The sequence below is a fragment of the Hippopotamus amphibius genome, chromosome 10 (genome assembly GCF_030028045.1).
Source record: "Hippopotamus amphibius kiboko isolate mHipAmp2 chromosome 10, mHipAmp2.hap2, whole genome shotgun sequence".
NCBI classification, from domain to species: domain Eukaryota; kingdom Metazoa; phylum Chordata; class Mammalia; order Artiodactyla; family Hippopotamidae; genus Hippopotamus; species Hippopotamus amphibius.
Genome location: NC_080195.1, coordinates 72,514,465 through 72,537,519, shown reverse-complemented (window position 1 = coordinate 72,537,519; position 23,055 = coordinate 72,514,465). Strand labels below are relative to the sequence as shown.

General features: G+C 35.9%; 1 protein-coding gene across 11 annotated transcripts in view; it reads left to right on the top strand.

The window, feature by feature from the left end:
- EPHA6 (EPH receptor A6) overlaps nucleotides 1–23,055 on the top strand; it is an 868,712-nt gene that overhangs the window by 687,320 nt on the left and 158,337 nt on the right. The gene's annotated exons all lie outside the window — the stretch shown is intronic.

Sequence of the window (23,055 nt, the reverse complement as noted above, 5' to 3'; positions counted from 1 at the left end):
AAAAGACAGTTTTGTTTCAGAAGCACGTGAAGAAATCAATTGAATAAATATCAAAAGGAATCTGTGCAGTCAAGATCCGCTCCTTGAAGCCTCCTACATTAACCAGAAACCATGATTTATAAAGCACATTATAAATATTTAAGGAAAATGAACTAAAAGAAAAAAATCAAATTGTGCATTTGAAGTAATATTAATAGTTTTATTGCTACAGATGATCATTATAATCTATAATCGCAGCTTTTGAAGAGAGAAGAATCTGTGTTGAAATAACTGTGTATGATTTATAAATCCTAAAAAGAAAGCTTTAAATTCCTTCTAAATAATTCTACCTTTGACAAGTCATAATCAATAAGCTCTGATGTTAAGTAACAGAATGTACCCTGAACAAATTAGATATTAATATAATAAAATATCAGGACTCACAAATTATGAATACAAATATTATTCCCACATATTTATTAATATTTTTTTAATTTTCAAGTTTTTGCCAATAGAAGACCTCATAAAGAAAGGAAGAATCTTTACAGAATTTACCAAGTAAATAGTGGAAGGGAGTCTCAGTACTAAAGCTATCTAGCCAAACCCCTTCATTTTGGAAGAAACTTGATGTTTATTTATTTATTTATTTATTTTATTTTATTTTTGGCTGCGTTAGGTCTTCACTGCTGTGAGCGGGCTTTCTCTAGTTGCAGCAAGCAGGGGCTATTCTTCTTTGCAGTGCACAGGCTTCTCATTGCAGTGGCTTCTCTTCTTGCAGAGCACAGGTTCTTGGCATGTGGGCTTCAGTAGTTGCAGCACATGGGCTCGGTAGTTGTGGTGCACAGGCTTAGTTGCTCTGCCGCATGTGGGATCTTCCCAGCCCAGGGATTGAACCTGTGTCCCCTGTGTTGGCAGGTGAATACTTAACCACTGCACCACCAGGGAAGTCCCCAAATAATATTGTCTTGCTGTACCACCATTTACTCATTCACCTACTGAAGGATATATTGGCTTCTTTGGGTAAATACCAAGGAGCATGTTTGTTGGATCATTTGGTAAGAGTATGTTTAGTTTTGTAAGAAACCTACAAACTGTCTTCCAAAGTGATGGTATCATTTTGCATTCCCACCAGCAATGTATGAGAGAGTTCTTGTTGCTCCACATCTTCACCAACATTTGGTGTCAGAATTTTGGATTTGTCAGTGTCTAGGGCCATCCTAATACAAATATAGTAGTATCTCATTGTCATTTTAATTTGTATTTCCTTGATGACGCATGATAAGGAGTATTCTCTCATGCTTATTTGCCATCTGTATGTCTTCTTTGGTGAGGTGTCTGTTAAGGTCTTTGACCCATTTTTTAATCAGGTTGTTTGCTTTCTTATTTTTGAGTTTTAAGAGTTGTTTGTATGTTTTGAAGTCAATTTTATATATTGATTATCCAGGTTTATTTATAATATGTACTTATCAGGGCACTTTTAGTGAGAAGTCATAGAAAACAAAGACATATTGTCTTAATCCAAAAAGAATTTATTGGCTCTTGTAACTAGAAATCCAGCATTATTTAGCTGTAGGTATGGCTGGATCTAGGAATTTTTTTTAAGTTGCTTTTAGTCTCTTGGCATGCTTTATGCTATAATGACCTCACTCTCCTTATGTGGCAGTCCCTGTATCTACAGATTAACTCCCTAACTATTGATACTTCAAGTCCAATGAATAATAGTCTTTATTCCTTAATAGTGGTATCAGAGTCCTGGAATTGAGCTTCATTGGCCTGACATGCCATAGGCTCACCACTGGAGCTCAACAGGGGTGGAAGGATAGATTTAAACCCCACCACTACCAAATAGAAACCACATGAAATGAGAAAAGGGAAAAAGTTTTTAAGGAAAATTAATGTGCTCTTCCAAGACCAAAAGAAAATGAATTGCAGATAAGCAAAAGCAGGAGATGTCCACTACTTTCAGTTGGGTTCATTTTCTATTATTAAGGTGACATCACATCTGACACACTTAATATCATGGTGTTATAGAAAGAGCATTGAGAATGGAGGCGGGGAGGCGGGGAGGTCTAATTGTATGACCTTGAATAAGTCGACAAGCCTTTCTGAGTCTTTCTTCATATGTGAATTGTTTTAAAAGTGCATTCGTCTTCACAATTCTATGAATGATTTGATGAAGAAAAGAAAAGAATTTGGTAAATAAAGGCTCATAAGCCAGGAATAAAAATAGGCCTGCTATATTACTCAACTTCAGAGGACATCATTTACGTAAAATACAGTAGAAGAAATCCAGCAATGTTATCTATAAAATGGAGCTAATAATACATTCTTTACAGAGTGCTATGATGATTTAAATGATAATATGTGAAAGGGTCCGGTGTTGGCCACTATTATGGATTGAATTGTATACCCCCCCCAAAAGATATGTTGATGTCCTCCCTGCCAATACTTCAGAACGTGACCTTATTTGGAAATACAGTGGCTGCAGATGTAATTAGTTAAGATGAGATCATACTGGAATAGGGTGAGCCCTTTATCTAATATGACTTATAAGAAAATGAGAGAGAGAGACTCACAGGGAGGAGAATGCCATGTAAAGACACAGAAATACATAGGAAAGAAGACAACCATATGAAGATGGAAACAGAGATTGGAATGACTAATTACAAGCCAAGGTACACTAAGGATTGCAGGCCATCTTCAAAAGCTGAGAGTCCTGGAACCAGACTTATTGCTTAGAGTTCTCAGGAGGAATCTGTGCTGCCAACACCTTGATTTTAGACTTCCAGACTCTAGAACTGTGAGAGAATATATTTCTATTGATTTAAGCCACCCAATTCATTCTTTGTTACAACATCTCTAGGAAACTAATACAGCCACATTGGAGTCAGTCTTGGTTAGTTAAACTTGAAAGTATTTTAATGTTTTCTAAATATGGTACCACTCATATATTTTAACTCTATTGATATTTTGAAAATAAGAATATTAAACAACCATTGGATTTGTTTGGTCATCTCATATATCTTTATAACACTTGCCACTTTTGCCTATTACCTTTTAGAAAGCTTCTCTTACTTTACTTGATACCCTTCTCTCACAGCTATCCATTTATTCCTCTGACTAGTTTTCTGTCTTTGTCATGTCCTCCCTTTCCTCTGACATTCAGTGTGGTAGAGTCCAGTATTCAGCTGTCAACCTTCTTCTCTTTTTACTGCGGGCATTGATGACCATTTATGGATTACCAAATTCATAGTTATAGCCAACATCACTCTCCAGAGTTCCAAGTGTGCAATAGCTGGTTGCTCTTATCTAGAGAGCAAATGCACATCTCAAATGGAGCGTGTCCAAAGCAGAAGTCACAATCTTTTTTCCCAAATATGCTTCTCCCCCAGCGTAAACTCCAGAATTGTCACAGAGTGTCCCTTCCCCTACTCTTCACATCTAATCCAGAACCAAGCCATCTTGTTTCTACCCTCTTCACTCTCATATCTATCTCCTCCTTTTCATCTCCGTTACTAACTTAAATCTCTCATTTCTTTCCTGAATTATAGAGAATCACATAAGTTGTATCCCTGCCTCAATTTTTGCTATCCTCCAATTCATCCTACCTGCTGCTGTAGGAGTAATCTTTATAAAATGAAAAATAGGTAAAATTACTCCCCTGCTTAAAAATCTTCAAGTGTTTCCACAGGTTGATGGAGAGAGTCCAAGTTCTTTGGCTGAGCATTCAAGGCCCCATTGGTCTGGCACTTGCCTCCTTTCTAGGATGAGTTTTGCTAATTGCTATGCACACTTCAGTTCTCTTCAACCACTTAAGCTCTCCAGAGCAACTCCTTGTGCCTGGAATGTTCCTCTCCTCTTTCTCAGTGGCAAATACTTTCCCTTTTTTAGGTTTAAATCAAGACTTCCCTCCTCCACATAGTATTATGACTTCCTTTTTCCCCTCCTCAGGTTTATTTTATTATTTAAAATTTTTATTCCTCTTATTTCCTATTTAAATATCTAACATAGCACCTAAAACACAGTGTTGCCCTTATTATTTTGTACACATGCATCTCCCCAAGTGCCTTATAAAGACAGCGGTTCTCCACAACGTATATCAACATATGGTACATAACAAGAGCTCAATAAGAATCTGCTAAATTAATGAACAAAAATGAAAAAATAAAGGGATAAGTAGATGAACAAATGTAAGAGTAAATATTGAATGAGCCTTATAGATGTCCCAGCAAAGTGTTTCACTTGAGAGTAAATAAATGCTTGATTCTGTATACACTGACAGTAGGTAAAAGCACGGACTCTCAAGTGAAGTTGCTTGGGTTCCCTGCTTAGCCACTTATTTAGGTGACTTTGGGCAAGTTACTTGATTTCTATTCAAAGAGATTGGAATGTAATAGTCCTTTCTTCATTGTGTTCTTAGGAAGATTAGCTGAATATATATTTATATTATTAAGACTGTATTATGAAGATGAAATGAGAATATAGTAAATGTTATATACATTGTTAAAAATGCTTTTAAAGACATAAGATTAAAGACCAGACTTTTGTTTTGTTTTGGTTTTGGTTTTTTGGGGTTTTTTTGTTTTGTTTTTTGGTTTTTGTTTTATTTATTTATTGGCTGCATTGGGTCTTTGTTGCTGCGCGCAGGCTTTCTCTAGTTGCGGCGAGTGGGGGCTACTCTTCGTTGTGGTGCATGGGCTTCTCATTGTAGTGGCTTCTCTTGTTGCAGAGCACAGGCTCTAGGCACCTGGGCTTCAGTAGTTGTGGCTTATGGGCTCTAGAGCGCAGGCTCAGTAGTTGTGGCACACAGGCCCAGTTGCTCCACAGCACATGGGATCTTCCTGGACCAGGGCTCGGACTTGTGTCCACTGCATTGGCAGGCAGATTCTTAACCACTGTGCCACTAGGGAAGTCTCAAGACTTTTGTTTTAATTGGAAAGAATATTTATTCTTTCTGTCTGCATTGGAAAACTCTGAACGTAAATTATTATAAACAATATTACTGTAGTTCCTGGTACTTTCTAATATACACATAAAAATACATCCATTTATGGAAAATAGCAAAGTTCTTTCTTTCCTGCTTGAGCAACTTCTTGCTATGATCAGTTTTTACTCCCCAATGGCTTTTCTCTATATTGGGATACAGGACCAGAGAGGGATCATGTAAGCCACCATAACTTTTGTTGAATCAAACCCTGTTGAATTCCAAATGTAAAAAAAAAAAAATTCCTTTAATGTGCAAAATCCATTGACCCTGGTACAGGGCCGCACATTAATTCTTATTTTACCCCAGCTGCCACCAACAATTTTATGGTTTAAGTCCATAATAAGTAGAATTTTAAAAATTAAAATAAATCTGTGATAAAATACAGATATGAGGGATTCATAGAAGTGAGTGGTCAGGAAAACTTTATGGAGAAAAAGAGCTCTTGGGAGTTAAAGGATACCTGGGATTTGAAAAGGCAAGGAGGCAGTATGGAAGGTATCCCGGGTGAGAGAAGCAGTGTGAGCAGAGGTGCAAGGGCAAGAGCATTCCTGTAATTTGAAGGTAACAACATTCCAGTCTGTCTTAAGCATTAGGTTTAGATGGGGAGGAGTTAGAATATAAATTGGAAAGGTGTGTTAGACCATACTATGGAAAACCTTAAATGCTAAACCATGATATTTTAACTCTACCCAAAATATAATCGAAAGTTTTGAAGAATGGAGAGATGACAATTCTTGCTGAAGGGGATGGTGGGCAGAATTGCTAGGATAAACTAGAGGTCAAATTCAGGCCAGACCAAGGAAATAATCTCCTTCTACCAGCAATTGTAGAGTCTAGAAGCCAGAATGTGGCAGCAGAGAAGTCATCCTCAGATTCTGTTAAGAGCTAAAGGGTCAGCCAGAGAAAGCTCATACTAAAAGAGTTCACCTATAGAGTCATGGGAAAAGAGTTTGAAACTGAAAGCCAAAATGCAGGGGTAGACTCTGGGATGAACAGAATTGACATATGGTGGGCAGATCCCTGGTCAGATGATGGTGTCATATATAAACATATCACATGTGTCACAGTAGGAAGCTGTCATTTGGGGCAGCAGTCTCACTTGCTAGAAAATTTCACTACCAGGGTGGCTGGGGAACTCAGTAAACCCTAATAGGGAAAGAGTAGAAGCAAAGGGACCAATCAGAGGCCTGTTGCCATAGTCAAAATTAAGGGTAGTAAGGGCCAGAGGTAAAATGGCAGAAATGGGATTATAGGTGTAGATGCAAAGAAGATTCAAGAGAAAAACACTACTTTTTAAAGTTCTTAAGTTTGAAAGAAACCTTCTTTTGAAGCAATTGTATATGTCAGGTAATTTCTCCAAAATTTAAGTGCTAGTTGATAGATTCTGAAGCTGACTTGCAAGCTAAATTCTTGTACTTTGAGAAAAATCACTTTCTCAGTGACCTGGCTACTGCATTATCATCTCAAATGCCATTTTTTCTTATTATTTCATTATGATATAACCTTCAAAGGACAAAAATTACATGTAAGTCATAAATCTTATTTCCCTAGGACCAAAAGAAAGTCTGCCTTGAAACTCATAATAAAACTCTTTATTTCACACTACACAACAGACACACATTAGATCCCAATTTTTGTTACACCAACTCACCATGAATTTGCTGTTAAATAGCTTTTAATTGAGATCGAACATTAAGAACCTACAAAGAAGTGAATTCTCAGTTCACAAAAGACTAATTGCCGAGCCCTGCAGCATTTATAACTATCAAGGTCAATGTGAAATGTGGAAGGTCAGTGAAACTTGCTTGTAGAATCTTCTCTGGACTCATAACCACCATTGCAATGTATAGCACAGTAGCAGCTTTTAAGTATACCTCTACTACCAATTTCTGTTCATAAAACCATGAGGTTATTTTGATCTAGTTTTGCTTTTTCCATTCAGTCAGCATTTTATGCATATATGCAAGCTATCCCTTTAATCTTGGCAATTTATCTAAAGTAGAAGCTTTCTTGGGCCAAAAATCTATATAGTTCTGATTAATGCCTGTGTCACTTTAAACACTAATTTGTTCCTTTTTCCTCTTTTCTGTCTTTGTTTTGTACTGATACTTTAGTGTGCTTATTGGGTTATAAGGCACTCATAGTAATATAAGACCTTAGCCAGGTAACAGAGTATAATCATAGTAAATGATATCCCACGTGGTTCTTGGCTTTCTAATTCCCAGATATTAAGGCTTAGGAGAGTATAAATGTATGAGATAAGTTTTATTTTAGGATTCCTCTGTGTTGTTGTATAGCTAGTTCAGGAGAGACCAACTTTGTTGATGTGATTTCCTTCTCATTTGCCTGTTGTATACCTACTATGTACCAGATACTATGGTATGCATTTTCATATGTAGTTTTACTAATCCTCACAAACACCACAGAGCTAATTATTATCATTATTTCCTCATTTCAAAATAAGGAGTTTAATTCAGAGATGTTAAGTAGCTTGTTCAATATCACACAGCTTGTAGGTAGCATATTCAAGATGTGAATCCAAGTCTGTCTAACTTTAAAGCTCATACGCTTTAATTATGTTAGGTTAAATTTTCCACTTTCTTCCCATATATTCATAAGAAAATCCCCTATCTATATAACACTCCTGAGTTAAGTATAAGGTAAGAAAACAGTCAAATTTCTCATTAATGAGTAATACGAAACTCTTACTACAGATTTTTACTGTCTCTATTAAATAACTGTGCCTCCCAATGACTTGGTTTGGAAATTCTAGGACTATGTAAAGCACAGAGAGTGCTGATGAGCTTCTTAATCTTCTTATATGTGTACAAGGAGTTCAGTATGAGTCACAAAGGTCAAAACAAGCAAGAGGAGCTTAAAAGAATAAATATAAAGCAGTGTGCTTTTAGATTATATTAAGTAGAGGAAGGCTTTAATGCAGGTCAACTGAAAAACACCAGTGGATTTTAGTTGGCCACAAGTTCGATAATAGATAGCAGGGGGCATGGCTATTACAAAAAACCTAACTACATTTTAGGTTCCATTGATATAAGAAAAGGACCATATTTAAGGAATGAGAGAGCCCTTTTATAGTCTACATCTGGTGTACTGTGATCAGTTCCACATGAAAAAAACATCTTAAAGTTAACATTGACAAAGAATATTTTTTCCAACAGTAGAGTAACCAGAATGGTGAGATTTTCAAATGTGTATGATAGATCAAGATATGTTTATCCTACAGTCAAAAACATGGGAAGAAATGGAAGGGAAAATAGTAGGTCTCTCCAGATATCATTTATGTTGTTGCATGCAACTTTAAGACCAATGGACGGAAGTTGCATGAAGACAAATTTTATATTGATTTTATATTAATCAGGAAAGCCCAACAATGAAACAGAACTGACACATAGCATAGTCACAAGATGCAAATAAAATAGCAAAAAAATTCCCAGGATGTCCAGGCTGTTCTCCATTCTAAGATCCCTTGCCTGAATGATAGCCCTGATATTTTTCTTTCATTTTATTTATTAACCTATCATGTAATGTGGACCAAGCCACTTTTTGCCCTCTTTTTATGTAAGCAACTTAGAAGAAAGTATTCATTTAATTACTTTGAGAAAGAATTGTGGATTCCTCTCAGAGAAATCCAAATTTCATTATCTAATAGAGGGACAGTTTTAACAATCTAATCCTAAAAGTTGAACTTTTAGAGTCAGTCAGTCAACATGCATATATTAAGCAGCTAATGGGATACTAATGCAGAAAGGCTCAGTCTATACTCTTAAGGAGTATGTAAGTCTAGCAGAAGTGACAGAGAAGTTAAGGATTAATACTTGAGTACAGTAATATGTGATAGATGAGTGAATGAGGTTGAGGGTAAGTAAAGTTTCCTAGAGGAAGTAACACTTAAGCAGAGTCTTGAAGAATGACTAGTTAACTTTGTTAGACAGGTGGGGAAAGCATTTATTGTTAGCAGGAAAAGCACATAGGAAAAAGATTTTTGAAACAAACCTACAAGCATTTTCTTACTGTGGGAGCAGAGGGTATATTAAACCAATGTTGGTTGATGTAGCCAGAGACTGACAAGTTGAAAAGTAACAGATAGAGAGAAAAATTGCAATATTTGTTAAACAGAAGGTTAATATGGAAATTATATGGTGAATTCCTACAAATCATTTTCTAAAGACCCCATTATATAAGATGGGGCAGAAATGTGAACAATTTGCATAAAAACAAGTATGATGGTCAATAAAAATAAGAAAATATATTCCATTTCACTAGTATCCAGTAATATCCAAATTAAAACCAAAATTAAATCATTTTACCTAATTAGCAATAATTAAGGAGGTTAAAAGTATTAGTGCTAGGGAGGGGATGGGAAAATAAGAACCTACTTATTCATTATGGATAGGAGTATAGATTGACACAGACTTCTGGTGGACTATTTGAAAGTAACTATCATGTTTTAAAATGAACATATTGTTCAACTTCAGAACTCCCAAACTATGTAACTATTCTAGATGTACACACAATAACCTAAATACTCACCAGGAAGGAAATGGTTAGATGAATTAGCGCATATTATAGTAGTGAAATTATGATGCAGTTAAAAAGATGGAGGTAGAACAATATCACAAAGGGTCTCCAAAACAGGTAATCAAGTTTAAACATAAAAAAGCAAGTTAAGAACCAGATATGTTGTATAATTTATAATTTCATTTGGTTAAAAATGCCCAAAATGAAGCTATTAATTTTCATATCTATGTATGTAAATATGCATGGCATACAAAAACATCTGAGAAGGCAAACATCAAAATGACAGCAGTAGGGGCTGGGATTAGATGAATAAAAGAGAATTTTGATTATTCTAAATTGTTTAAATTTTAATAAGAATATATTTGTGTATTGCAGTGTAGTTTGAATTATAAGCATTATGCTTAAATCTGTGGGGAGCCCTTGAAAGGTTTTAAGCAGGGAAATCACCTAAACACATTTGGGTCTTAGTGATATCCTTCTGCCAGCTGAATGTAAAGGGGATTGGAGAGAAGTTAAACTGAAGTTAGGGAAGTCAATTAAAAAGTGACAGCGGTAATCCAGAGTACCAAATAATGCTGAACTTAACTAAGGTTATACAGTTTCAGTAATGATGGAAAGAAGGAGATGACCAAGAAAGATATTCACTACATAGACTTCAGAGGACACCGCCCCTTAGAATAGGAAGGTGATTGTGAGAAAGAAGTCCAAATGATCCTCAGATTTCCAACTCATAAATTAGCTGAATGGCCAAGTTCATTTGCTGAGCTAAGGAATACAGAGGGGTTGGTGGGGGGGGATGGATTATAGGAATTGTGATAAGATAGATTCTTGCTATCTTGAGGAATTTGGGGTTTTAAATAGGTTGGCTATCTGAAAGATTTTTTTCTCTTAAATCTTTTTTTTCCAAGAAAAAAGTACCCATCCTCTATAGAAGGGGGCAATAGCAAATGGGTTCCATCTAAATATCCTAGATTTCTATGACGTTTCAAAGATTCCACAAAAAGTTTTTTTAAAAATTAGATTAGAAATGACCTATGGGATGTTTGCATTTATCAATCAGAAATTATCAAAAGTAAAAGATTTACATCTAAATAATGGCAGAAAGTATATGATAAGAGAGTCATTTAGTCATTCATCAGTTTTTAAGTGCTAGAGATACAGGGAACATGTATTGGACTCATACAAATTACAGTCTAACGGTCGAGTATGTGGAAGAGTAGTCTAGAACAGCCAAAATGATAAGGTTGTTTCAAATTCAAAGTGTGAGATGAAGTCATCACAGGATATAGACACAGTTAATTTGGGGACCAGGCATGTTAAAGGAGGACAAATTAAACAGTTTATGATTAGATTCTGTTGGGAGTGACAGAAAATCCCAAATAATATTGGATCAAAAGAATAAAAATTATTTCTCCACACATCAACATCCAGAGGTAGGCTGTCAATGGCTGGGAGATGCCTTTGTGATTTTCAAAGACTCAGCACTTTCCTTGAGTGGCTGTCTTCAGCACACTGTCCAGGATGTTTGCTTCAGCTAGTGCTTCAAGAAGGAGGAAAGGGTATCCACAGCCAGATTTGCTCCATTTAGGGACACTTCCTCTTACTCTTATTGGTCAGAACTTAGTCACTTAGCCTCGTCTGGATGCATAAGGAAGCTGAAAAAATATTTATTTATTCTGGCCAGCAAGTACCAGCTCAAAATCAGGGGCTCGGAATGAGAAAGAAGGAAATAGAGATTGATGAGCCACTGTCAGTCTCTGCCACCAGGAGGTCAGATCACGACTGAGGTGCAGGACATTTCTCAGTCACCAAGTATGAACTCAACTTGTTCCTTTTGTGGGATACCCAGAATGTGCTGGAAGCATGTTAGTCTTTAAACAGTTGTTTCAAAGTGGAGATTACTGGATATTGTTACAGAGTGGAGATTATTCTTAAGTTTTTTTCATAAGATACATACTGTAAATCGAAGAAAAAAATCTCAGGAAAATAAAATCTGTTTCATTCAAGACTGAATGTTTGAAAAAGTTATACATTTGTTTATTGTGTGAGATTGTGCTGAAAGTTTGGTGAATCAATACTTTATAAACATATTCACACAAACACACATAAACATAAAACTTTACCTTTATGCAGCTGTTTTTCTTTGATCTATATATGTCATTTACTTCAAAATCTACATCCTCCTCATTGTTTATTTCTTGACAAGCCTATTCCACTGTTCAGTATTTATCTTTGCCAGCACTTCTTTTCTGTAAATAGTTTGCTAGATTATAGTTAAAACTATGCTTAAATACAAACTTTCTGGGGCTCTCTCCAAACTCAGAGGTTGTGATTATAGTTAAGAAATGATATTATCACTTGCTTTTTCCTTCCCTGAAAATACTTTATCTCCTTAGGTCACTGCCATTCAGTGCTGTGAAAATGTAATTTGAAAAGCAAGTTTAAATGGGGCTTTCTAATTAGGCCACACTCATTTTTATTTTCCCAACCCTGTACCCAGGTTACCCTGGAGTTATATGCTCCCAATTAAAGAACATACAATGTGAGATCTATATGCCTTTGAGTATGAATGGGTAGCTCTCAGTGATTGAGTTTGATCCAACTGCTCAGTCAGCTGAAGTGAATTAAGTCTTCTAGGGCACCAGGGTACCATTTAGCAAATTACCTCATCCAGCACACTAAATTTGCCTCACATGGGTGAACAGCTTTCTTCCAGGGAGTAGTTTCATCACCCTAGTTCTCCACTGGCCCAAGTTTATTGATGCTAAAGGGTGATTCATATGACACAATATTTATCCACAGCCTCAGACAATAAGACTGTATAATGATCTGCTCCATTTAAGAGCACATATTTAAAGGGTAAATGAGAGAGCTGTTTTATTTGGATTTTTTATAAGTCAAATATAAATGAAAGTGCATCATTGTTCTCTAAACTCTGAAACTGTAAAATTTGGTGATAAATTCACCACTGTATAATAAAATGACTTGGCCCCTTAAAAGTATCGATAAACAAGCATCTTTTTCTTTCAGTATTAACGCAACAACATGTACACAAAATGAGCCTATTTAAATAGCAATAAAATTGAATGTAATACTTTGAAGGCAGTTTTTTTCACTTGTAAATAAAAACGTTCTCTTAATTTTAACTCAGTCCTGTTCTTCTCTTAGATATTAACTCCAGACATTTATTGGTTCCTTTTTTTGAAAACTAACATCCAGAGCATAAAATATTTTTTGTGGTGCCATCATTTGTTAAATAATGCTTTGATAGTGGCGGGGTGCCCAAAGAGCCCATGCAGAAATAAAATGCACTCAAACTGTTTCCAAATGTTTTCCTCTCCACATATATCATGTCAGAAGCTGCAGTTTCTCTCACACTGTCACTATATCCAAGAAGCTATAATCATTCACCACCACTACCAGAACATTTTCACAAACTACCCAAATTTCCATCCAAGCCAATATTTAGAATGTAACAAAAAGCACATATGTTAAGTTAACCAGTAATCTAATGATACGAGAATCTGAAATTGTCTTGAAACTAGCTCTGAAGAATACATTAATGGGGCCGTTTTCGACAGTGAACAGCACCTGCCAGCTCTCTTTCTCTCACTTTTTCTCTGTACAAAATCCATGAATCTCCTTCAACAATTCTCACAGAACAAGATGTACTCAGATCCTCATTTTGAACTCAGTCTAATGGCCTGCCAAGGATAGCCTAATGGTAAACAGTCATGAAAATTGTAGCACAGTGAGGAGCTGGACGATTGTCAGTGGAGATCTTATTTCAGGTAATCTCGACAGGCCCAGTTCATGTGGCTTAAGAGTAGTAAAATCAGGCTTCTTTGAGTCTATTTCTGTTTTCTCCCTTATTGTCAGGAATGAGTATTATCTCAGATGGGACCTGAAAGTTAAATTAATATAGGCCTCAAATATATCAAGCTTAAAAAAAGGAGTAGCCTCAATAAAAATTAAAAGATACATTGAACTGGATAATGCCTGACTCTTTTCAAGCTCATTTCACATTTAGGATCTCCTTTGAAAATATAGCCCAACATAGTTATTAGTTTGCTTCAGGCTGTGCTCGAACTTGCTGGCTTGTTTCTAAGGGAGTCGGGTCCCCAGGGGATGAATGCAGAGTCAGCCTCTCCCTTCAGAGAACATCATCTCTAGCTCTGTGCCTCACCTTTATCTTGGGCTTAAACTGTTCAGCTTGCTCTGCCCTCTAGAGCTTCTCTCTCTTTACCCCTTCAACCATAAGTGAGAGAGCACATAGGCACAACTGAAAGAAATGAATGGAAGGATATGTGTGGAGACCCCCATATTCTGTTGTTAGTGTCATTCAGTGGCCATGTGTCTGTCTCTTAATAGAGAACATAGGAGCTGGGAGAGTGGCTTTGCATGTCGCAACATTTTTATGACTCTAATGATATTTTGACTCACCTGCTAAACCAACTGCAACTTAGAAGTTGCTGTCAAAGCCAACAATGACATTGTCATGAACAAGGAAGAGGAAGATGTGCTTTGTAGTTCTTGTTTCTAAAAGTTATTATCACAAGTGACCCCTACATGCAACATGGTGTGCCGTGTCCTGTTGGAAATATAAAAATGAGAAACTCTTCCAGGAATTTACAAATAAGCTATGTCATGAACAGAAAGAATTATACTACAAGGGAAAAAATGTCATAGTGTTATATGTGAGAGAAAGAAAAAAGCCAAGAAAGGTGGATAGAGAGGTCTTCCTTGACTGTCTACTTTGTGCTAGGCATTTTATAAGCACTACCTTGTACAGCTGTTTTCATAACTATTTCCACAAGTTATCAAAATGGGAACTGAGCCTCAGGGAGTTGAAGTGACTTTATGGTCATCCAGCAAGCTATGGCACCTAAGGTTTGACACTGGAGCCCTCTGACTTCAGCACTTGTGCCCTTCAGATGACAGCCTTGCTACCTCCTCAGGGAGCACAGATGAGGGCAAGATTGTTCCTGCAGTGACAAAATGAAAAGTCTCTTAAAAGAGGTGGCACTTAAGCATGGCATTTAGAATGGATCAGGACATGATGGGGCATTCTCACGTTATGCTAGGAGTGAACAACACACTAAAGTAACAATTAATATTCTAGTATGTTTGACGTAAGAAGTAAAGGATTTTGAAGCCATTCTTATGTTTTGGGTTTGTGCTGAGCAGTAAGGAGATTCTGAGATTTTTAAGCCGAGAGTGTCATGATCTGAACTGGAAGGACTCAGGGAGGTGTCCTCCTAAGTGTTTCTACCATGCATGGATGCAGGTAGTGGCATGGACAGAAATCCCACATGCTTACCTCAAGCAAAAAGTAGCTTCCTGGAAAAGTGGACGTCTTTGCCACTACTGTTGCCATTATGGTGCCACCTCAGTCATACATTTATGGTATCAGAATTGATGTAAAATTATTGGGGACTTGATTAGTTTTGTTCTCTGTTGGCTGCTCTCAGTTATTTTCAAAACTAATTGTGTTCCCTGATTATTTCAAGACCAATCCGATTTTCAAAATGGTAATTACTAAACCAAATTATCCTGCCATCTACTCCATACCATATAGATGCCAAATGAGTATGATTCTGACCTGAAAAAGCCAACAAAACTTTGAAAGGAATTTAAATATCTTAGCTTTAATTGAGAAATGCCTGGTATGTATCAACACAATTTTTTTTGGTAGACAGCACTGCTAAGAGTGTTATCATCAATATCTGGCAGTGAAACTAAATTCATACTTTGTGCAGGAGAGAGCAACAATGTGATGCACCTGACAGCAGGATACATGCTGGCAACGAGTGGCCAGTCTGGTCTGTAGGCAGCCTTGGAAAATTACAAAGAAGCGGATACAGCCTGCCGCATGACCTCTTTATCAGGTGTGCTAAAGGTGCAACCCTCCCACTAGTAATGTGACAGATATACCCATAGTTCATAAATATTAAATACATAGCACACTTTGGCTCAGAGCTAAATAGATCTAGCTTTCATGCCCACTGATAAATGCTTCTTAGCAGCTCCTTAGCTGACTCCTTGGCACCTGAAGTGTAAAAGCATTTTTTAAAGAACAGATAGTTTAAAAGTCTGACCCACGAAAGAAAAGGCTGGGTAGGCATCTGCCAACCAAGGCCCTCATTCAGGAGGACACACTTTTCAATTTCAGTTCACTCCTTCACCACTTCTTAGAAAAAAGAATTCTAGAATTTTAATCTATCCCTGGTTCCTAAACACTGGCTCTGCATAAGCATTTACAGTGGAAAGTTATAAACATCATTGAACTTGAGTAATTATACACAGTTTTGATGATATTTATATTATTAGAGTATACATGGTTTTAAAAGCTCTGACATCAAGAAAATTCAGTCTATCGTTTATCCAGATAAAGTCAAGCTTTGAACTTTTCATCTAACATGGTTTTAATTCACCTCAGTAGCTATTACATTGAACTCCTACCATGCACAAGCTCTGGGATTGGTCATATAGGAGAGAATAAGATGTGTGTGACTCATCCCTGTTCTAAAGGAATCACAACATGGTGGGGAAGACAAACATGTCAGCCAGAAGTCACCAGAGCTCAGCCCACAGACTGAAGTCAGCTCAGCCCACAGTCTGATGTGTTTTGTTTGATTTCTACAATATTCCTTAAAAGATATGAATTGATTGTCCTTAGCCAGAACTTTCACCTTCAGCTGGACTCAGTGCCTTTGTCACCAACCTGATATACTTATACATTGTACTTGACAGGTCCCTAAAGGCATTTGAGTTTGGTATCATAAAATTGTAAACAAATAAATACTGTCCCTATGATAGTATTCTACCTCTACTATAGTAGCTATGTTATATGAGGGCACCGGAGGAGGAGTAGCGAGTTTCACCAGGTATGTCAGGCATGTTTTCACAGAGGCCAGAGGGCCTTCCAGGAGGAAGAAATATCATGGAGGTGTGGAGACATGAAATCGTAGGTCAAGTTTAGGGAATTAAAGGGAAGAAATATTTGTCCCTCATTTATCAAATACCTACTGTCAGCCACTAATAGGCACTTCCTATATGATCCACAATAAACCAATATAAGCAGTTTACTATTAGCTCCGTTTTTCAAATGAAGAAACTAAGTATCAGAGAATGTAAATAACTTAATCAAGATTAATCATATTAAAGTCAAAGTTCGGCTTGCCCTCAAGCCTAGGATGTATTGGCAGATTGCACTTTTCGTCAGGATACTTTTTTGGTAATTAAAATTCTAGGTCCTATTGAACATAAACATAGGTAAGACCACTGGACATAACCCATATTTGGGGGAAATATAGGCTTAATTTAATGTAGCAGTGGAATAAAAATTAAGTAAACAGACTTTTACGTGTAAAGGACATTTAGGGAAGCTCTACTCCAAGTTAATTTTACAGGTTAGGTATTTTTTAAATATTTGTTTTAAAAAAGTTAAAGAACTTCTCTATTAAACGTTAATTAAAATGTATTTTTCAATCACTGTTCTTAATCAGCTTCAAAATATTTTAATTCTCTTTGTTAATGCTATAGTCTTAAAAATAATTTACAGTAACAATTTTATCATACATATCTTACAAGTTTAAAAATAACTCAGGGGAAGCTGAAAATTTCTTTTAAAAAGCCCCAAAGATTAACTCATAAAAATCTAGCCATGAAACTGCCCTTTTTGCTTCAATAATTTTATTGTGACCTATTGAACAACAGGATGAGAAATATATAAAACTCATATTGTAGTGACCTGAAGGATGAAAAAAGAAGCCAAAACAAAACAGTAATGGTTGCATGATCTTTAATTGTATTTGGTTCCAAAGAATCTGCATGGAGATTAGCTGCGCTAAAAGGAAAATACTAATTTAATTGTAGGCATATTTTCATTTATAAGAATTTAGGAAATGGGCAAAATTTTGTAATTGCATCTTTGGCTTAGCTTAGTTAGAATCATTACCTGAAAATAATAGTGTCATATCAAAAATTATTTGATTTCCTCCTCTTGTACTAGAAATGTGTCATAATGCCAGGTAAAAAAGAGGTGCATTCATAAATATTTACTGGATAAATGAATAAGTCCATACATGGATAAAAGGATAAATGAATGAGTTATTCATAAATAGAGTGATTCTCTTTCACATTGTGAGCCTAATTAAAAATTAGCTCTTGGCTAGTCATCAGAAAGTTGCCATTGGCCTAGCAAGCAAGTGAGCAGGCAGAGTTATTTACTTAGATCCTAGCAAGATATTTGCCTAAGGAGCAATTTGTCACTTCTCATTCATCATTTGCATATCCACTTATTCAACCTGATTTATTGAAACCCTACTCTGTGCATCTTCTGAACAACATAGAAGAGATCAAGCTGGGCTTCCAGCTGGTCCATCTCAAGCTTTACAATAAGGCAGGAATCTTTTTCTGTACCAAACTAGGCAGAGCAGCTTAGTTTTTTCTAGACTGCATGCCATTACATAAAGAGACCCAAAATAAAGGTCTCAGTGGAGTAGAGGCATTCTTCAATGCCATACATGAAAATGGCACTTCTTACTGTTGCTGGTCTTCTTCATAGTGATGTAACTGTTAGAGTCTGAGTCTTCATCCACTGTCACAGAAAACTAGGAATCATGGCTCAAACAAACCTAATGAGCTTCTGGTTTTCTTTTACTTCTCTCAGGGGAAGAAAGAGTGTGTAATGCTATAAATCATTGTAATGAAAGAAGAAGAAAGAGGCACATACATGAGATACACAAGGAGTGAAGGAAAACACAAACAATCTGACAAGAAAGGGACAACTGAAATGATTATGATAGATTAGATAGATAGATAGATAGATAGATAGATAGATAGATAGATGATAGATAGATGATAGATAAAGAGGTAGAGAATCTTCGGAGGTTCAGAAGTGAGCATTTCTCAGGAAAAACAGCCTTCACATAGCGTTTAGTTTAACAGATTATATTGTCATTGAACTTCGAAATTATTCATACTGTAGCTCAGAGGTACCATCATTAACCTAAACCACACAGTTATGGAGAGGCTACTGCGTACAGTTACAGAACTCTGTACTAGATACTTAAGTTTGAAGAAAGGATCTCTACTCTGAATGTATACATACTCAATTCTTAGCTCTCCAAATTTTTGGTCTTGCCCATATGAGTAAACATTTTTGAGCCCCAAATCACTACTATATGAATACTAATTTATTTACATCATATATATCTACTGTTTTACTGGATTTATTATACTTTTATATTTATTATAAACCACTCAAAATATTTTTTAAGGAATGAAATGAAAATATTTTGAAATAATATTCATGTATATATTCATAGCACAGATTTTATCAATTTAGGTCTGATTGTAAGTTCAGTTTATTTCAATACTTGCTTTCAAATAATAATCACACCACACATAGGCACAATATACATGAAATGCTAATATTAGGGCCAGGTTCATTATGTTTAAATCCCTTTTTTTAATACTGTTCCCAATGACTTTTTGCAGTCTACTCTTTTTAGATCAGATTGGATCATCCTTGCTTTCAATTCTAAATTGTCTTGAATTAAGACTATGTATTCTTTGTCTACACATAGATCAAAATGGTCATCTGCAAAAATGCAACCTAATGGAAACAATTTGAAGGAGTCAAATCTCAAAAGTTCATGTAACAGGGATACTGCCCTTATTAAACTTTTTGGCATCAAAATTAAATTATTGATATGTAATCTTTGAAAAAAGGATTTATTTGTTCTATTAGGGATATGTGTATGTATGTGGGGGGGTAGTTCTTCATTAGAAAATTCAATTAATCTTTATCTCAGTTTCTCACCTAAAGAGATTTCTTTTTTAAAAAACATTAGGGCTAATAGTATCGTCTTATATTTATGATAATTTACTCTCATTTAAATCTCACACACCATTAGGTAGGGTCAGTTATTTTCATTTCACAGATGAGAATATTGAGGCACAAAAAGTTTGAGGTCATAGTTTGTTGTCTTTTACACAAATTTTTTTTAATTTTTTTAACCAATTTATTTATTTTTATTTATTTTATTGGCTGTGTTGGATCTTTTTTGCTGTGCGCAGGCTTTCTTTAGTTGTTGTGAGTGGGGGCTACTCTTCATTGTGGTGCACTGGGCTCCTCATTGCCGTGGCTTCTCTTGTTGCGGTGCATGGGCTCTAGGCGCCTGGGCTTCAGTAGTTGCAGCACATGGGCTCAATAGTTGTGGCTCACGGGCTCTAAAGCACAGGCTGAATAGTTGCAGCAATGGGCTTAGTTGCTCCACGGCATGTGGAATCTTCCTGGAGCAGGGATCAAACCTGTGTCCCCTGCATTAGTAGGCGGATTCTTAACCACTGCGCCACCTAGGAAGCCCCTACACAAATTCTTAAGGATATCTAATTTCTGATGTAAAGTTATTTCAGAGAGATTGCTGCAATATCAAATTAAAAATGGGATTTTATTTCATTGAGTTTGTGCTAAATATACTTTATTATAATTCTTTGAAAACTGCTTGCTCGACAGGTCAGATTACCCTCAGATGATCTGAGCAGTCCTCCATTAATTAAAATCAGAATACAGACTGTGCCAACTTCTTCACACTGCTTCTTTACCTCATTATATGATCTGTTCGTTAGCAATCATTTTTTTTTTTTAGGATTCTTTTATTCTCAGACAACGTTTTTTCAGTTGGTGCTACCAACTTTTTGAGAGAGAATTACGACTTGTGCAGTATTTGTGCAGGGAGTATACCACTTATTGCAATACCTTCAGCATGCATCCTGACCCCCTGCCCACTAAACACCAGTGATGTCGTCCCCCAATCATAATTTGCAAGGCTCCCTAAGTGCACTGAGAACCGCTGAGCTAATGAAAGACAGATAAATCACCAACCCCTGCAGCCCATGACTTATGTTAATTTGCCTTACACAAGTAGTTAATAGTGTCTTTTATCCATCTGATATCCATAAGTGTTTGAAACTATATTAGGGTAGGGTTTACCAGATTTAGCAAGTGAAAATACAGAACACCCAGTTATCTGGTAACTCTGTATTACAGACAGTGTAATGCTAATGTCACATGTTGGTCTCTCTTTAACTCACCAACTCAAGATCACTAACAAATTGGAAACTCAAGAATTTAAGATTTAGAAAATCATGTGTGAAGTGACATTTTAAATTTCAAACTTGTAATGGCTAGAGGAATATTCTTATCACATAAAAATCTAATTTGAATTAACATAGTTTACTGAAAGTAACTAAAATCAAAATATTCATGGAAACTTATATTTCTCCTGGTACAGATAGTAGATATTGTTTATTATTCAGCTACAATGTACTTGATTAATAAATTCCACCAATACTTAAAAAAAAAGCAGTTAGAGAGGGTCAACAACTTAAGCAATAGAGCAAATCAGACTAAAATTATTTCACATCAAATTCCAGAAGGTTCACGAACTTAATTTCTTGTGAATTAAGAGATAAGGGAATTATAACAAAGAATAACTTCAGTTTTCCTGATTGAACTGTGAAAACGTAGAGCTGTAGTGTTTCGTGCAATCTCTATTGACGTGGCTGACCTTAAGAAGAAAAATGATAAGGCGTTATTATCACATAGGGTGATATCTCAGTGAAATATGCATTCATGTGCACCAGCTTTTCTGTTTGTTTCAGATATTAAAAAATGACAGTTTCTTAAGGAAGAGATGCCACAATAATTGAAAAACCTTTTAACCCACAGTAAAGAAACATAACAAAGCTATTATGAATGATGCAGCAAGTTTAGGAAATTGAAAGCTGCTATTAAAGATGACAGGGTGTCGCAACAACTAAAGTAGTAATAAGTATAATCGTAGCAATAAAATAATATTTGTATTTAGTTTCTTTCAAGGAGTTAAAATAATGGACATCTTTTCTAAGTTAGTTTTGAATAATGTTGGCAAAAATAGAAAAATTCAGATCAAAATCTCTAAATGTGAAGCAGATTAACATTATCTAGAGCCACTGCTCTACATGCTTTTGTTTTCTTCAGATTTCCTTTAAGATAATTACATTTATGTCCCTTTTACCTTCCTGTGCATGATAATCTTATTCTTTTTCTTTATGATCTAGTGTTCTTGAACCAGGCTTCTTATTACTTGACTTCAGTAAATCCATAATCAACTAAAATTGGATCATTTTTGTTTTTCACAGCATGTAATAAAATCTGAATTTTTTGTAATTATTTTCCCTGTTGTAAAATCACCATTTCTTTTGTAACTTAAATAAGAATGCTTTATATATATAGGATATCATTCTCTCCACTTGGTATTCAGTAAAGCTCTTCACGTTGAGTGTTTTCTCAGGTGATGATGAAACGTTGCAGTGTGGGAAACACCTTGCATGGGCAACACCGCACACAGGCTCATGTTAACCTTATACACAATGATAAATAGCCCATGTAGTAACAAAAGAGAAATTAATTTCACTGTTCGTGGAAAGTTACCTCAGAGCACTTTCTGGCTTACATTTGGCATTTTTGCCATACCTCTTAATGTTTAAGAGACTCCGGCTCTGCTGGGCCATTTTACTGAAGCCCCATAAAATACACAACAAAACCAGTTTATTCACAGTATATGACACTCTTTCTATGCTTTCTTTAATCCAATGCACAATATATAGGCCTCACCCATTAAAACATTCACTGTAACTTTGCTCCTTCATAAAAAACATCTCTAAAGATCTAAGAAATGCTGCTTTTTCTTTAGCAACAACTTTCTCCATAGAAACAAGATATATAGAGTATGGTATACCAGATCCCTTTAATCCTGGTCAAAGTTCAAAGAAAAATCAAATTTTAACTTATTTTAGGTACAAAATTTGTGTCAAAGAACAGAGTGAAGTCTTTTCAAAAATACAGGACTTGCTAAATTTGAACTTGGGAGGAGAGATCCCGGGTCTCTACATATGAAAACTGGTGTGCCTGATGGAGGTTTCGGAGGTCTTGAATGAGAAGCATTTCTTACAACCATCATTGTACTTGCTTTTGGGGTATTATTGTGATTTAAACTGAGATAGACCATATCAATTACCAGTGCTGCCCATGCACTAATGTTGCATGTATATTACGTTTTCTTCTGAATGATTTTAGTGTCTTTCAGGTCATTGAGACACCAAGTTGTAATGCCACTATTCCAAAGTGCTAACTTTTTAATTCATATTCAGGGGATCTCAATCTCCCAAATAGGAAGTTGCTTATTATTTATTTTTAATCTATAGTAGAAAGACTTTGTCCTGGGAGTCCACCAGCTATGTGATATCACTTCCGCACTCAGTTTGCTGGCCTGTAAAACATGGATTTTTTTGACTGGATGATGTCTAAAGTCCTTTTCAGCTCTGATATTCTTTTATTCTATGATTTATTATATTATTTTATGGATAAACTTCCAAGTAGTTTACTTTTTTTTTTTTTGCTTCTCTCTCAATAGACTTCTTAAAAATGAAAAAGCATGTGGTCTACCTTTGCAAACTCTCATGTCTTGTCCCTAATAGAAAAGCAAAGCAAATTAAGACAT